The 16,642-nt window shown below is 46.6% G+C and overlaps 1 protein-coding gene across 1 annotated transcript in view; it reads right to left on the reverse strand.

The window, feature by feature from the left end:
- Nucleotides 1–16,642, reverse strand: part of LOC147441415 (uricase / urate oxidase / nodulin 35) — a 75,374-nt gene that overhangs the window by 44,393 nt on the left and 14,339 nt on the right. The window lies entirely within an intron of this gene.

A 16,642-nucleotide genomic window follows, 5' to 3' on the forward strand; every position in this document is an offset into this window, starting at 1 on the left:
TCCTCCAGGGACTGCAGTTCGGTACTTGGGTTGTCAGGTTGGTTTGGACTTGTCCCCCAAGCAGCAGATTGCTCCTCTTCTCCTGTCCATCAGGAGAAAGCTCTTACATTGGAGCTCAGCACGACTTTCACTGGCTGGTAGAGTAGTAGTTGCCAACCAGGTGTTGTTGGCGACTATATGGTACATCACTTCTTGCTGGATCTTCTCGAGTTCTTGTATCAGCCAGGTAGAGAGGCTGATCAGGAACTTCCTTTGGTCAAGTCGTGACACTCAGATTGCCCGAGCCAAGGTGGCTTGGTCGGTCATCACACTTCCTTGTTCTCAGGGAGGGCTTGGGATCATTGATCCAGCACAGCAGAGCAGAGCCCGTCTTGGGAAGTTCGTCGTCAGAGGACTTCTTCTAGGCGAGGAGCCCTGGAAGGAGTTCTTGCTGCAGAGGCTTCGTGCCAGGGTCCCTCAGTCAGGAGGCCCTTGGCAACCTTCGACCAGATAGATCTTTACAGAGTTGCGCCGAGTTGGTTTGAGCAGGAGACTGGAGGACCGCTTCGCTGTGAGTTTGCTTCGATCTTGGGAGCTCTTACGGCGTGGCCTAGAGCAGAGACAGCCGACGTGCACGGAGGAACGCCTACAGAAGCCCCTCGTCTGGAACCCCATGGTTAGCACTCAAAGAGGCCACTTGGTTGGGAGTCGGCCTCATGTTTCTTGGGGTCCCATGGCAGCAGGTCCAGCGCGCTCTCTAGGTGACTGGCTAGAGTTCACAGGTTTGTCCGAGGAGGTGCAGGGTTTCCAGCTACAGGGCATGAGAGGGGTGCAGAGCATGTGTCAGAACATCTCAGAGTCAGTTCCAGCTGAGTGGCTCACGCCTCTCGAGCCAGTAGCACCCCGGTGGATGGGAGCCTTCACACGACTGGAGGTTCTCATTTCAGTCAGGGCCTGCTCAGAGACTGTCCCAGCCCTGTTCTTCGAGCTTTAGGGTGGGGGACGATTACAGCAAGTTGCAGTAGAGGCCCCGCAGGTAGCAGAGTGTTGTTTCCAGAGGATCCGAGTTGTGGGCATCTGTGGGAGGACTTGCGCCATAGACCCTGACCCAGCAGCTCTTGAGACTGGACACTGGAGGCTATGGGCTTGGGAGTGTTGTCCACTGGCACGAGTACAATGGGATCCTGGTGAGTGGCTATGGAGGGACCCCTTCTCTTCTGCAGACCGCCCAGGAGTCCCCTTCTTTCAGTACACTGTTCGGCTTGGACGTCATATACTTGCAGCACAGAGAGAGGCCCACCCCGCTACAGCACGTCATTGGCACGAGGAGGGCCTCACAGTCGAGTTCTTGGCAACCTTTTGGCAGAGGCTATGGGACTCCAGACAGCCGAGGCGCGTCACTTTGTTTCAGTGACTGGTTGCACACAGAGCCACAGCAGTAGGGAGCTGGCTTGTGCATAGTGGTCTCTCGGCCGCATGTGCAACCTGTGACCAGTTGGTGGAGAGTCAGCGTCATTGTCTTTGGGACTGTCCCTCGGCCCAGCAGGTGTGGCTACGAGTTCTTCGGCTGATGCCTGCCCTCTCCACGGCTCGACAGTACACTTGGGGGGCAGCGGCTTGGTCCACCCTCACGGGCCCGGCACTTCAATTTGAGCTATCTTCCACCAGCAAGATGATAGTGATGCAGGGGGGGGCGACTACACTCCAGCCTGCTACAGAGCTTACTCCACAGGAGTGGTGCAGAGAGAGAGAGGAGTGTTGGGAGCTCATCAATGGCCTGACACTTTGGTTCATCTGGCGGGCCCGCTGTTTCTGCATCTTTGAGTCTCGCCCTGTGCCACCAGCAGAGACTGTTCGTGACTTTTGGCTAGAGCTGATCCATACTCTCAAAGGACAGCTTGAGGGACTACAGGGTAGCTCCGACCGCATGCGGGAGCGCCGCGAGGCTTTCCTTCGACTCTGGCGCCCTGGGCCTTTCTACACCATAGTCCAGGGGGTGCTCAGATGGCATTACTGTCCACCTGTGTGGCTCTTCCCTCCTCCCATCTCTTGATTTAGCCTCATTGTATATATGCTGTTTTTTCATTGGGAGAGTCTCCCCATCATGCTTGTTGTAGCCCTCTCTTGCAGAGGTGGATGTAGCCCTATGGGCAGTTTTCATTAACTAATAGAAGGATCTTTTTCTCGGGGAAAAAAAAAAGAAAGAGGCACAAGGGGAGGCTTGACAAGTCCTTTCTTGGGTTTCCTGTCACTCTTCAAAAACCAGCAGAATACTGTCAGCTCTCAGTATCCCTGAAGCTCAAAGAGACATCAGTGACTCTAGTATTCAAAAATCGAGGCATCTGTTGACAAAGGAGCAAAGTAACTCCCCTCTTGTGCATACCCACTGCACCAAATCTCCGCCAAGCTGAGTTCGACATCATTTTTTCAGAAAATCTGGAAAGGTCCACACTATCCCATGCTAAGCTTTCCCTTTTTTTCTTTCTCGGGCGTGCCTTCCCAAAATGTAAGAGCACCCAATAATTCTCCTTCAATTTCAAATCACGACCAAGTCAATCTGCTGCCTTTTCTAAGATTTCTCGAAAGCCTTCCGGACCAAGTCCCTTGTGAATTGGTCGGCTTCACAGAAAAATCTTAACTTTCATTCTAAGGAAGGGTGGAACCTTCGTAGCAAATTCAATAATCTCAAATGGCACCTTCCCCATTAAAGAGTTAATCGTGTTTCTGTAGGCATATTCCACCAAAGGTAAAAACCTTTCCCATGTAGTCTTCTGATCCAATGAAGAAGACTTCAACAGATCCAATACCACTGAATTAGCAATCTCTGATTGCCCGTCAATCTGCGGGTGGAACGATGACGAGAACTGCAACCGCGTGCCTATGTTCTCCCAAATAGCCGTCCAAAACAAACTTGTGAACCTAGGATCCTTGTCGGAGACAATCGTCTCAGGTATGCCATGTAATCTGAGGACTTGGGCAATAAACAATCGTGCCCACACTGTGTTCTCGAGAGATGAAATCCATTGCAATACTTTCCCAGGGGCGGGTGGGTATGGGTAAAGGTTGTAACAATCCCTGTGCTTTATGCCTGTCAAACTTGACCTTCTGGCATACCAAGCAACTGCGCACAAACTCGTCCACATCCTTCTTGAGTCTCGGCCAAAACAATTATCTCTCTACCTCTTTCAAGGTAGTAGCAATGCCGCGGTGACCCGTAAAAGGCGGACAGTGGCATTCGGTTAGAACCTTTTCCCGCAACGGCTGTGTAACGCACAAAATGGTTTTCTTCATCAAGTAGCCATCCCGAATGGAATAGTCCACTACTATCTCCCCTTTCTGTATTCAGCTGAATACATCTGCAAAACCTGTATCTGTGGCATACTGACCGACCGTATCCTCGAAGTTTCTATGATGTATCGCGGAAATAGCCAGAACCAACGGCTTTCGGGACAAAGTATTTGCCACCAATTTCTTTTGTCCCTACACATGGACAATTCGGAAGTAAACTGTGACAAGATGTTTGCCCACCACATCTGCTTTTCTGATAGCTGCTTCTGTGACAAGAAGTAGCATAATGTAAGGTGCAACGGAATGAATGTTGTATTTTCTCAAGATTAGCGATCTACATTTGCTCAAGGTTCCTTTTAGTTCTTATGGAAGGACAGAGCCTTCCATCTTTATGGAGAGTGCTATGATTACGAACAAAGTGAGTGGATATTGTGCGTGCAAGTGTATGAGACTAAGAGAAGGAGAGAAAAGAGATACAACACCCGAGAGATTGTAAAACCCTCCTCCGAAGGCCCCACTCTCGTCGGCGAGAGTGGTCTACTTTTGATTGCACAAAGGTGTACAATGATGATGCATGGACTGATGCAAACGGGGACTATGCCGATGACGACGATGATGACTTTAGGGCTGAATTTGATGCTCTTCTATCTGCTGTCCACAAAGGGGTAATGGCTGAGAATCTGGACCACTTTGGGGGGCTGAAATGACTGGTTTACTGCTGTTTTTATGGCTGAAAATGACTGGTTTGTCGAGGGCTCATATGGTGATAAAAACACTGAGGTTCTAGCTTGATCAGGCTGCGTTTTTATGGCTGATTTTACCTGCTGTAAAACGCTGTCATGGCTGCGTTCCAATGCTGAAAAACGCTGATGTAAAACGCTGAAATCTGCTATGGGGCTGGCGATCAAAAACGCTAATGGATGTGGTTGTTGGTCGCGGGGGAAAACGCCAAGGGGGGAGCACTTGATGGTGATGGCTGTTGGAGGATAACGCCAATGGTGGAGGCTTGATGGCGATCCGCAAAACGCTGGGCTGATGGTGGTGGTCTCACCAAGGCATGCTTAACGAGGTTCTTGTTGAGAGAGGGAGGGAGTACCTGTTGCTTGGAAAGCCTGCTATGCTCCTTGCTCATCTGCCCAATTGTGCTAACTTGGGTTTGCTTATATATATATTAACTTACCCAATTTTCCCTACTTAGTTCCCAACAAAAGTCACTTAATAAATAAGTGAAAAATGTTTAAAATAGGGAAAAATAGGATAAAGTCACTTGAAAAATCCCCAAACTGACTCTGATAGAATCTCGTGGAAATGCTTATGCTTATGCGGTGTGCAACCAGAGGATATGCATCTACACGAAGTGACTGGGCATGCACGGTCTACGAATAGACTCACAAAAGTGCCATATCACTTCTAATCTAAACTGGCGGGACTGACGGGAACCCTGCTATGGTGTAGCTTGTCCACGGACACATAGGGTTGGATGTGTCACGTGACATCCAACCCTTTTTACAGTGAGGTACTAGTACCGAGCTGCATGGCTTCCTTGTGGTCTGCCAACAACTCTGGATAATCCTTGAAGAACTCTTCGTCTACCCACACCGCTTCATGGGTTCCTCGATCTTTGAACTTCAAAAAATTTTGTCGTACTTGTTTCTTCGAACCATGGCGAAACCGATGCAACAAGACTTGCTCCGGCTCCATGACTTCAGCTTCATCGACGATCTCCGGTTCTTCTTCTTCCGAAACGTCCTTTGGAGGTATTCCCTTAAACACTTTCAACCAAGAAACATGGAAAACGTTGTGCATTGACCATGGGTTAGGCAACTACAATTTCATCGAAACCTCATTAATCTTTTTGATGACTGGAAATGGGCCATACATACGAACAACTTGCTTAAGGCGATGTTTCATGATTCGTAGATACACGCAATCTCCTTCCATGATCGAGACCTCCCGACGATACTTCTTAGCCTGTCGCGAATAAGATTCCTGAGCCTTGCTTAGCCGAAGCTTCACACTCTCAGAAATCTCATCCAATGACTGACTCTCAGCATTGGCATCAGGCATTTGACTGACCGATCTAGTCAAAAGTGACTGAAACGGACGGCCAAAAGCTACCTCATACGGAGTTCGACCAATAGCAGAAGAAAAGGAATCATTTAGAATAGCTTGAAAAAATGGAAGATAGAGCTCCCATTGAGACTGCTGATCATGAACATAAGATTTCAACACATCAAAAGCCAACTGATTATAAATTTCTGTTTGACCATCTGACTGTGGATGAAAAGCGGATGAAAAATTAAACTGTGCCAAAATTTTCAAAGAGTGCACGCCAAAAGTTGGACGTGAACTTAACATCCCGATCTGAAACAATGGACTTTGGCAAACCACAGAGGGGGTACCAATGCTTAATGAACAAACGTGCAACATCCTGTGCAGTAACTGTGGCTTTACAAGGAATCAACATGTAAAATTTGCTGAAACGATCAACAATTGTTAAACATTGAGTGTTCCTTGAATGCAAACTTGGTGGTAAGTTAGACACAAAATCCATAGAGATATCCTGAAAAGGTCCCTCGGGAATAGGCAGCGAAAGCAAGAGGCCTTGCTGCTTATCCCGAGGAGGTTTTTTTTTTACATATAGTGCACTGTGTGACATAAGGAAACACATCTTTTCGTATTTTAGGCCAATAAAAAAAACGTTCAATCTTTTCCAATGTGGTGTTCATACCCCTGTGCCCACCCGAGAGAGAATCATGTGCATCATGCAATATGGTTTGCCTGAGAGAGGGCCCACACATAAACGCTGTCGAAAAAATAACAATCCATCACGAATGAGATATTTGCTGGGCCCTTGGGAAGAAAGAGCCTGCAACCAATACTTACCAAACTCCGAATCTGCATACTGATTCTTCATGCTGTCAAAAGACTCACCCTATATAGAAAATGTAATTCTTGACTCAAGAGCCAAAATCTGTCCTTTGCGACTCAACGCATCTGCAACAGGGTTAGCTTTTCCCGGCACATACTCAATCAAACCTCCAAATTTCTCAAAAAATTGTGACCACCGTGCTTGGCGATCACTCCAATGTACACTAGGCATAGACTGGAGCCACTTGAGGGCTTGATGATCTGTTCGTACTGTAAACTCTCTACAGTACAGAAAATGCTTCCAATGCTTAAGAGAGTGAATGACAGACAAAACTTCTTTATCATAAACTGAATAATTCTTTTCCGCACTATTGAGCTTCCGGCTAAGGAAAGCTACAGGACGACCATGCTGCTGGAGCACAGCGCCTATGGCGACATTGCTCGCATCCGTCTATACCTCAAAGGGATCATCCTAAGAAGCAAGGATAAGACACGGAGCTTCTGTCACCGCAACCTTGAGAGCTGCGAAAGCCTCAATGGCTACCTCGGGCATGTCTACGCGCTGACGGCGAGTCTTTACGCCTTTCAAAACATCAGTCATAGATGCAGCAATGCATGCAAAATTCTCTATGTGCAAACTATATGCTTGACCTAAACCAAGAAAAGAACGCACATCATATGCAGTTTTGGGCAAATCCCAATTACAAACCTGTTCCACCTTCGTAGGGTCTAGCTTGACGCCCTCTGCAAAAATGATATAACCCAGATAAAATGACTTCAGTAAGAAAAAATTCAGACTTCTTAGCTGCAATGTACAACTGACACTCATCCAAACGAGTTAGTACCCTTTCAACATCTCTTTCATGTTGTTCCCACGATGCAGAAAAAATGAGAATATCATCTAAAAAGATGAACACACATACACCTACCATATCACCGAAACGACCTACCATGAGACGATTGAACGTACCCACGGCTCTTGTCAATCCAAAAGGCATAACAATATACTCCCACTGCCCTCGCTCGGTACGAAAGGCGGTCTTGAAAATGTCGCCTTTAAATACCCGTACCTGATGGTATCCACTCTTGAGATCGACCTTGCTGAAAACCTTTGCCCCATTGAGCCTATCAAGGATATACTCAATGCGAGGTATCGGAAACTTGTTCTTGACAGTCATCTTGTTTAATGCCCTGTAATCTATACACAAACGAGACGAACCATCCTTCTTGCGAACAAACAAAATAGGGGCAGCAAAAGGACTTACACTAGGACGTATAAATCCTCTAGCCACCAACTCCGTGAGTTGTCGCTCTAACTCTTCCTCCTGTGACTTGTTCAAACGGTAGGGAGCCTTACTGAAAAGTTGTGCTCCCTCCATAAGCTTGATGCGATGGTCCTCCGGCCGCTCGGGTGGGAGACGAGGTGCAAGATCATCCTGTAAAAAGAGATGTTTAAACTTCGTAAACAACTCCGAATACTTACCTGGAGCTTGAATGCTTTTGGAAACTGGAGCAGCATAAATGAATACCGCTTGTGCTCCTCGTCGTAATTCATGCTTTACCTGCACATGCGAGATGAGAGGCAAAGAATGCAAGCCCTCCTCAGCACGAATGATGAGGGGGGAATCAGTTTTGGCATGTAAAGTGAGAGTGTTAGCCTCAAAATCAATGAGAGGGTTGAGTTCACGAAACCATTTAATGCCCAAAATCATATCACATCCTGCGAGAGGAGACACAAAAAATTTTCTACGAAAAGAAGCTTGTTGAACGGTAAATATCACATCAAGGCACTCCTTCGTGATGAGAGAGTCCATACCAGGAGCGAAGCCAGAAATTTCAAGAGGAGACTTTAGGCGGGCTCTCTCAACAACAGGGGGACTAATCACATCTGCATACTGCCTGGATCAAACAATATGATAAAACGCTGCCCCTTTACATGACCATAGCACTTCATGAGAGATTCATCAATGTGTGTGTCAGAGTCATGAGAAGATGCAGGTTGGTTTGTGATAGTGCTTGTGGTTGCTGTGGGTGCCTTTTGTTCTTTAGGTGGGACTGTCTTAGGACAGGCCTTCTTAATGTGCCCCTTGACGTGACATTGAAAACATCTACCTTCTTTTCCATAAATCACTAGTTCTTCAGCCGTGATGTATTCTCCTACAATTCCTTGTGAAGCTTTTTCATTAAGGGTTAGCTTAGGTTTTGCAGGTGCTTTAGCTTTACCCTTAGATTCATTGTTAGAGTTCTTTTCTGAGGAATTAGAGGAAGAAGGGCTAGAAGAATTACCATTCTTACCGTTCTGTGTTTTGAGAATTCTGAGAGGTCCCTTGAGAAGACTTGTTCTCCTTAGGCTTTCCCTTGTTGTGCTTCATCTCTTGGGAGAGAGCGATTGCTACCGCCTTGTTGAGATCCACGGGGTCAAAGACTTCGACATCAAACTTGATGTATTTATCTAGCCCAAAGAGAAAAGCCTCTTTGCGCTCATCATCCGATTTGCGTAATTGAGTGCCTAGCTGCAAAACACGGTTAGAAAAAGATATGACTGGCATACCATGTTGCTTGAGATTGCGTCAATCCTCTTTCAATCGTGCGAGATACTGAGGTGGCATAAACCGCGTCTTAAGCTTGTCTTGGAAATCAATCCAACTAAAAGAGAGGGGCGTGAATTCGTCGGCTTCCTCTAGGTGCGCGGCTAGATGTGCCTCTTGCCATGCGTGGTACCAATTGATGGCATCACTGGCAAGGTACATAGCTGCCGTCAAAACTTTGCTATTTCCTGTTTTCTTAGTTATCGCAAAATAGCATTAAATTGATGCAACCAAGAATGAATCACCGTAGCATCCATCTTACCATCATACTTATTGAAAGTCAACTTTTCGGTGACTGGGTTGTTGGAATCCGCATCGTGGCTTGTACCACTTGAGGAACTCCCATGATCTTTGGGTGGTTCGGTCTTCGAGGCTAACACTTGGGAAAGCAATTCTTGAGTGCGTAGCTCCCTTTTTGCTTCACGCTCGGCCTCCAAGGCCGCACTTCATGCTGCTGCTTCCTCCTTTCTTAGTTCTTTTCTTTCTTTCCTTGTGTCGCGTTTGCGTTCGAAAGCAAGGCGCTTGTCTTCTTGTTGTGCGGCAAGTCTGGCGTTTCTTTCGTCGCGCTTGCGGTCCTTGGCTGCTTGCTCAAGGTCCTTAGCTGCTTTTTCTCGGTCCTTGGCTGCTTGTTCTGCGGCAAGTCTTGCAATTCTTTCGTCGCGCTCACGGTCCCTAGCTTCTTGTTGTTCTGCTTTGCTTGCGAGTTGTGCCAATGCAACTCAATTCGTTTCTTGTTGTTGTGCCATCGTGTCCAACATCGACTTGACCATCGCCTTCATAGGCGTGGGTCCAAATCGTGGCGTAGATGGCAAAGGGGGAGGGTTGGAAAAATCTCCTGGTGGGGACAATCCTTCGTCGCCTCTCTCATGCTCATCACCTGAATGCGAAGTATCTATTCCGCTTCGAGTGACGACCATGCACTATGATCTTTGGTTCTTAAGTTCACGAGGAACTTGGTTCTTGAGGGTCTTGAGGTTCTTGAGGTTCTTGAGGTTTCCTTTTGCTTGCAAATCGCGTTGGAGAAGGATCTTCTCTTCACCCGAGTTCTACTCTTTTCCGCGGGCCCACCCCTTGGCGGCCTTGCGCTCGCACCAAGGTTGCTTTTTCCCACCTCACGTCGATTGGCCGGCCGCTAAGTGCACGGTCCGCTCTTAATGAGTGAAAAGAGACACGAGGGGAGGCTGGACAAGCCCTTCTTTCTTGGGATTCCTGTCACTCTTCAGCAAAACACGATTAGGAATCGACACGCCCAAGTAAACTTGGGTTTGTGTGACCGCAACAAGCAAAAAAATTCTTGTGGTTCTTCTGGTTCTTTCCTTGAGTAATACAGAACACTTCCAAAGCTCTGATACCAATGTAAGGTGCAGCAGAATGAATCCTGTATTTTCTCAAGATTAGCGATCCATATTTGCTCAAGGTTCCTTTTAGTTCTTATGGAAGGAGAGAGCCTTCTGTCTTTATGGAGAGTGCTATGATCACGAACAAAGTGAGTGGATATTGTGTGTGCAAGTGTATGAGACTGAGAGAAGGAGAGAAAAGAGATACGACACCCGAGAGGTTGTAAAACCCTCCTCCGAAGGCCCCACTCTCGTCGGCGAGAGTGGTCTACTTTTGATTGCACAAAGGTGTACAATGATGATGCATGGACTGATGCAAACGGGGACTATGGTGATGACGATGATGATGACTTTAGGGCTGAATTTGATGCTCTTCTATCTGCTGTCCACAAAGGGGTAATGGCTGAGAATCTGGACCACTTTGGGGGGCTGAAATGACTGGTTTACTACTGTTTTTATGGCTGAAAATGACTGGTTTGTCGAGGGCTCATATGGTGATAAAAACGCTGAGGTTCTAGCTTGATCAGGCTGCGTTTTTATGGCTGATTTTACCTGCTGTAAAACGCTGTCATGGCTGCGTTCCAATGCTGAAAAACGCTGATGTAAAACGCTGAAATCTGCTATGGGGCTGGCGATCAAAAACGCTAATGGATGTGGTTGTTGGTCGCGGGGGAAAACGCCAAGGGGGGAGCACTTGATGGCGATGGCTTTTGGAGGATAACGCCAATGGTTGAGGCTTGATGGCGATCCCAAAAACGCTAGGCTGATGGTGGTGGTCTCACCAAGGCATGCTTGACGAGGTTCTTGTTGAGAGAGGGAGGGAGTACCTGTTGCTTGGAAAGCCTGCTGTGCTCCTTGCTCATCTGCCCAATTGTGCTAACTTGGGTTTGCTTATATATATATTAACTTACCCAATTTTCCCTACTTAGTTCTCAACAAAAGTCACTTAATAAATAAGTGAAAAATGTTAAAAATAGGATAAAGTCACTTGAAAAATCCCCAAACTGGTTCTGATGGAATCTGATGGAAATGCTTATGCTTATGTGGTGTGCAACCAGAGGATATGCATCTACACAAAGTGACTGGGCATGCACGGTCTACGAATAGACTCACAAAAGTGCCACATCACTTCTAATCTAGACTAATTGGACTGACGGGAACCCTGCTATGGTGTAGCTTGTCCACGGACACATAGGGTTGGATGTGTCACGTGACACGTAAACTCCCATCATCTATGAAAATCGTAAAATCGGCTCCGAGTAGGTAATATGGATAGCCGCCAAAAGCTCTTTCTCACATATCTGTACTGTCAATTCCGGCCTTGAAAACAATCGACTCTCATAGTCAATGACATTGGCCTTCTTGCATTAAGACCGCATCCAGACTACGACCACAAGTATCACAATATACTTCAAACGACTTCTGCAATCCGGCGAAGTCAAAAACTGGTCCTGTAGTCAAGTTCTGTTTCAATTCCTGAAACGCAATCACTTCTGTGGATCCCCACGAGAAAAGGACTCCTTTCAATGTCGACAAATGCAAAGGGGTAAACAACCTCTGCAAACTTTCTGATGAACCGCCGATAGGAAGAACATAATCCTAAGAAGCTTTCAACTTCATGGACATTCTCCGAATCGGGCCAATCACAGATAATCTCTATCTTGGCCGGGTCCATCTGTACTTCTACTGCTGAGACAATGTGTCCCGAACAGGTGTATCTCTGGGCTCGGCTCACACGATAAGGTGGCCGGTTCGGTGATGCAATACCAAGTATCAGATCAATGGTATGATCCTTAGGACGAGTTGGTGGCAACTCGCCTTGCAGGCCCTCTGAAAAGCAATCGGCAGGAGTGTGGAGAAAAATCTTGGCATTGTTTGTTCAGGTCAAAACATATTCAACCTTTGTTCATCGTTCAGTTCTCTCCCCATAAAAAAGTGAATAAAGAAATTGAAGTTCATTAAGTACAATCTCTGAGCCCTTCTTTTGTCAAAGTCGTTTTCTCAGCCCGGTAGTCAACCACGGCATTGTTCTTGTGGTACCAAGGGATTTCAAGTAGGACGTCACAATCTCCCAAGGAAATTACATAGAAATCCTCGTGCCCTAAACACCGCAATCATTGCAAACGAAGTTTGCCAATGATCGGTGTAATGGCAACATCCCGTCTGGGTGCCACTCAAACTACCTCCGCCTATGGCCTTAGCCTGTCGGGCGTAATTCCAAATCGAGCCGCCAATTCCAAGTGAAAAGAAGTTGACCTTGGCTCCTTCATCAAAGAAAAAGAGGGCTTCCCGATCCTTCACTTTGCCCTAAAAGCGGCAAAGTTTGTACTTTCATTCATTTGATTCGGTTTAGGCCCCATGGAATGTGGTACCAGTTCTGCTTTTTATCTACCTTTTCTGCCACGTCCCTCAGCTGCTTTGGAACTTTCTGGCCTTTCTTCATCCTGTTTATTCGGTGCCTTGTTAGGGCACTTCGCGGAGATATGCCCAGTTTCCCCGCATTCAAAACACTTCCCCCCTTTGATATAGCTGATCATCTCTCGACGAGTGAGCTAGGGTCGTGCACATAGTCACACGAAACAGCGTTTCGGGAGGAGGAAACGGGAACGGAGTTTCCCCACCGTTTCGGACCGGCCGAAACGGCGTTTCGGCATGAAATTTTTTTTAACGTTCAATTTGGGCAAAAATCCTCAGCGCTGGTTTTTTCGAACAGAAACGCGTGGCCGATTTTTTTGAGCGAGCGAAACGCAAGGCACCGATTGCATGTAGAGTTTTTGCCCTCTTTGCGCACCTGATTCTATTGGTTTGCGCTGCCATCTAACACTATCTGAGTTTTGTCAACGTGTGTGGGTTTTGTGGGCTGATTGTGTGCGTACCTTGCAAGGCACCTAGGTCTTGACTCTTCACGCACACCATGACAGACCCATATTGGAGGTATGTGACCAAATTGGCCGGCCATGGAGGAAAAGGGGGACAGGGAGTGTAACTCGTGTGAAAGACCATCTTGGGCATGTACCTGGCAAGGATATGGCACCTTGTGAACACATCCCAGCTGATGTGAAAACTGGCCTTGCATATGGAAAGCAAACGCTTGGCTTTGGTCGACATTGAAGAGGAGACTCAAACAAGTCAAAGTGTAGGAGAAGCAATGTTAGGTGCAACGGAATGAATGTTGTATTTTCTCAAGATTAGTGATCTTTATTGCTCAAAGTTCCTTTTAGTTCTTTAGGGAAAGAGAGAGCTTTCCGTCTTATGAAGAGTGCTATGATCACGAACAAAGTGAGTGGATATCGTGCAAGTGAATGAGACTGAGAGAAGGAGAGAGAAGAGATACGACACCCGAGAGGTTGTAAAACCCTCCTCCGAAGGCCCCACTCTCGTCGGCAAGAGTGCTCTATTCTTTGATTGCACAAAGGTGTACAATGCGTATGGAATGGACTATGCAACTTGGTCTATGCCGACGACGACGACGACGACGACGACTTGGTGGCTGAAATCTGCAGTCTTTCTACTGCTGTCCAAAAACGCTATGGGCTGAAATCTGCGAATCTTCTATCTGCTGAATTCTGACTCCTTGCGGAAACTGACCGTGCGGCGAGGAACTGCTGCGGGAAGGGAGATCTGCGAGGTTCGAGACTCGATCTGCGGGTACTAAGGGCTGAAAACTGAAAACACTGTAGCTAAGGCTGAATCTGTCGCCGGGAATCTGCAAAACGCAAGACTGGGCTGCAAGTTGCAAAAACGCTAGGCCTGTTCTGTTGTCTACAAAAACGCCAAGCTGATCTGGGAGTTCTGCAAATGCTAGATGATCTGCTGCAAAAACGCCAAGGGCTGGCTGCTGTGCAGAAAACGTTAGCTTGGTCTTGATGAGGAAACGCTAGGTCCTCCTAATGGGTTCTGCTGAGAGGTTGCCTGTTGAGCAAGGTGCTCCTGCTGCCTCTTCTGCCAGAAAGTGCTAACTTGGGTTTGCTTATATATTAACTTAGAAAAATTGCCCTACCTACTTTTGTAGGAAAGTCACTTAAAAATAATAAGTGAAAATCCCAATAAATAGGAAAATAGGCTAAATACACTGGAAAATTCCCCTAACTGACACTAATGGATTCTGATAGGAATTCCGATGATCATGCTGTGTGCAACCGGAGGATATGCATCTATGCTAAGTGACTGGGCATGCACGGTCTACGAATAGACTCACAAAAGTGTCAGATCACTGCTATTCTAAACTGATCGGACTGACTGAACCCTGCTGAGGTGTAGCTTGTCCATAGACACATAGGGTTGGGATGTGTCACGTGACATCCCCTTCTTTTCAAAGTGAGGTACTGGTACCGAACTGTATGGCATCGAGGGAGATCGCCAACAGCATCCGGAATCCTAGAAGGGACTCTTCGCCGGCCCACTCTGATGTGTGGGTCGTGCGGTACTTGAACTTCATAAAGGTCTGCAACGCTTGCTTCTTTGGGCCGCGCCGAAAGCGACACAAAGTCTTCTGTGGCTCCTTCGATGATTCAACTTCGTCTAGAGTCCTGCTTCTTTCGTCTTCAAGAATCTCCATGGCTGAAAATTCCTGAAACCATCTCCAACACAAAACCATGAACATACCCATTCCATGTAAAGTGAAGAAAAAAAATCTTGTCTTCTCTAAAGACTGTGTATGCAATGTAGATGAACAAATAGACGGAGTGACAACCCGTTCATCAAACACATGCAAACAATGTGCTCGAATCTTTTCTGTTTGATCGAAATCAATCAACTGTGGCAAATCACAATGGAAATGCCCATGCTTGGTGCTCATACAATCATGTGCTCTTTCGAAAACTGTGTCATGCCAAGGAAGAGACATGGAATGTGACTTCCTTACATACAAACTTTTCAACTTTTCATGAACAATCCGTATACATTCGTGCTCATCCATCAGAGAAACGTGCTCAACATACAATATGTCATGCCTAGAAAAAGGGATCACATAACGATGCTGACTAAAATACAGGAAATCTTCACGAATGAAACACTCGAACAATGCGTGCGTACCAATCATGCGAACACATAATACTTCCTGTGATGGTTCTTTGGACCTCGACTCGAAAGCCAAGATGGCTTTTTCGTGATTGATCGAATCTACAACGAGGTTAGCTTCGCTAGAAAAAGCATCAACTAACACATCATCCTTGTGAACAATCACATCATCTTCATGCAACTCATCATACTTGTGAGAAATCACATCTTGATTATGCAAATCATCATGCTTGTCCTTGTCATCCAAATCATTATGCAAATCATTGGCATCCAAATCATCATGCTTATCATTGTGCTTCAAATCATCATGCAAATCATTATCAATCAAATCATCATCATGCTTCACACAAACATGCAAATCCTCTGGGTCATGCTTTGGAGAAGAAGAGACTGAGAGAGTCTCCTTTTCCTGATCTTGTGCGAACTGCGCCTGCACAATAGAAAAGAGTCGCAAGAACTCTTTCATGTGTTGGTCGCTCTTTTCTTTTTGTGCTTTGATCTTGCGATCAAAATCTGCTTGTCTTGCTTTGCTCTCGCGCGCTATGGCTGCCATTCTTTCTTGGTACTTAAGCTCGATGGCTGCCATGTCTTCTTCGTAGGCTTTTCTGTCTGCTTCTCTTTCTTGTTCCAACTCCTCCCTAGGAGTTAGTGCAATACTTGTCGTAGATGGAAAAGGGGAGGGTCGGAAAAACCTCCTGGTGGGGAAAATTCTTCTTCGCCTCTCTCATGCTCATCACCTCCAAGCGAAGTATCCATTCCGCTTCGAGTGATGACCATTCTGCAATCGTGGGTTCTTGGGATCCTAAGTTCACGAGGAACTTGGGTTCTTGAGGTCCTTGATTCGTGAGAATCTTGGGTTCTTGAGGTTCTTGAATCTTGAGAGTCTTGGATTCTTGGGGTTCTTGAGGTTTTCTTTCGCTTGCAAATCGCGTTGAGAAGGATCTTCTCTTCACCCGAGTTCTACCCTTTTCTACGGGCGCACCCCTTGGCGGCCTTGTGCTCACACCAAGGTTGCTTTTTCCCATCTCACGTCGATTGGCCGGCCGCTAAGTGCACGGTCTGCTCTCAATGAGTGAAAAGAGACAAAAGGGGAGGCTGGACAAGCCCTTCTTTCTTGGGATTCCTGTCACTCTTCAACAAAACACGATTAGGAATCGCCACGCCCAAGTAAACTTGGGTTCGTGCAATCACAAGAAGCAAAAAAAATTCTTGTGGTTCTTGTGGTTGTTTCCTTGACTAATGCAGAACACTTCCAAAGCTCTGATACCAATGTTAGGTGCAACGGAATGAACGTTGTATTTTCTCAAGATTAGTGATCTTTATTGCTCAAGGTTCCTTTTAGTTCTTTAGGGAAAGAGAGAGCTTTCCGTCTTATGGAGAGTGCTATGATCACGAACAAAGTGAGTGGATATCGTGCAAGTGAATGAGACTGAGAGAAGGAGAGAGAAGAGATACGACACCCGAGAGGTTGTAAAACCCTCCTCCGAAGGCCCCACTCTCGTCGGCGAGAGTGGTCTATTCTTTGATTGCACAAAGGTGTACAATGCGTATGCAATGGAC

The sequence above is a fragment of the Adiantum capillus-veneris genome, chromosome 15, assembly GCF_014529385.1.
Source record: "Adiantum capillus-veneris isolate H3 chromosome 15, ASM1452938v2, whole genome shotgun sequence".
NCBI lineage: Eukaryota > Viridiplantae > Streptophyta > Polypodiopsida > Polypodiales > Pteridaceae > Adiantum > Adiantum capillus-veneris.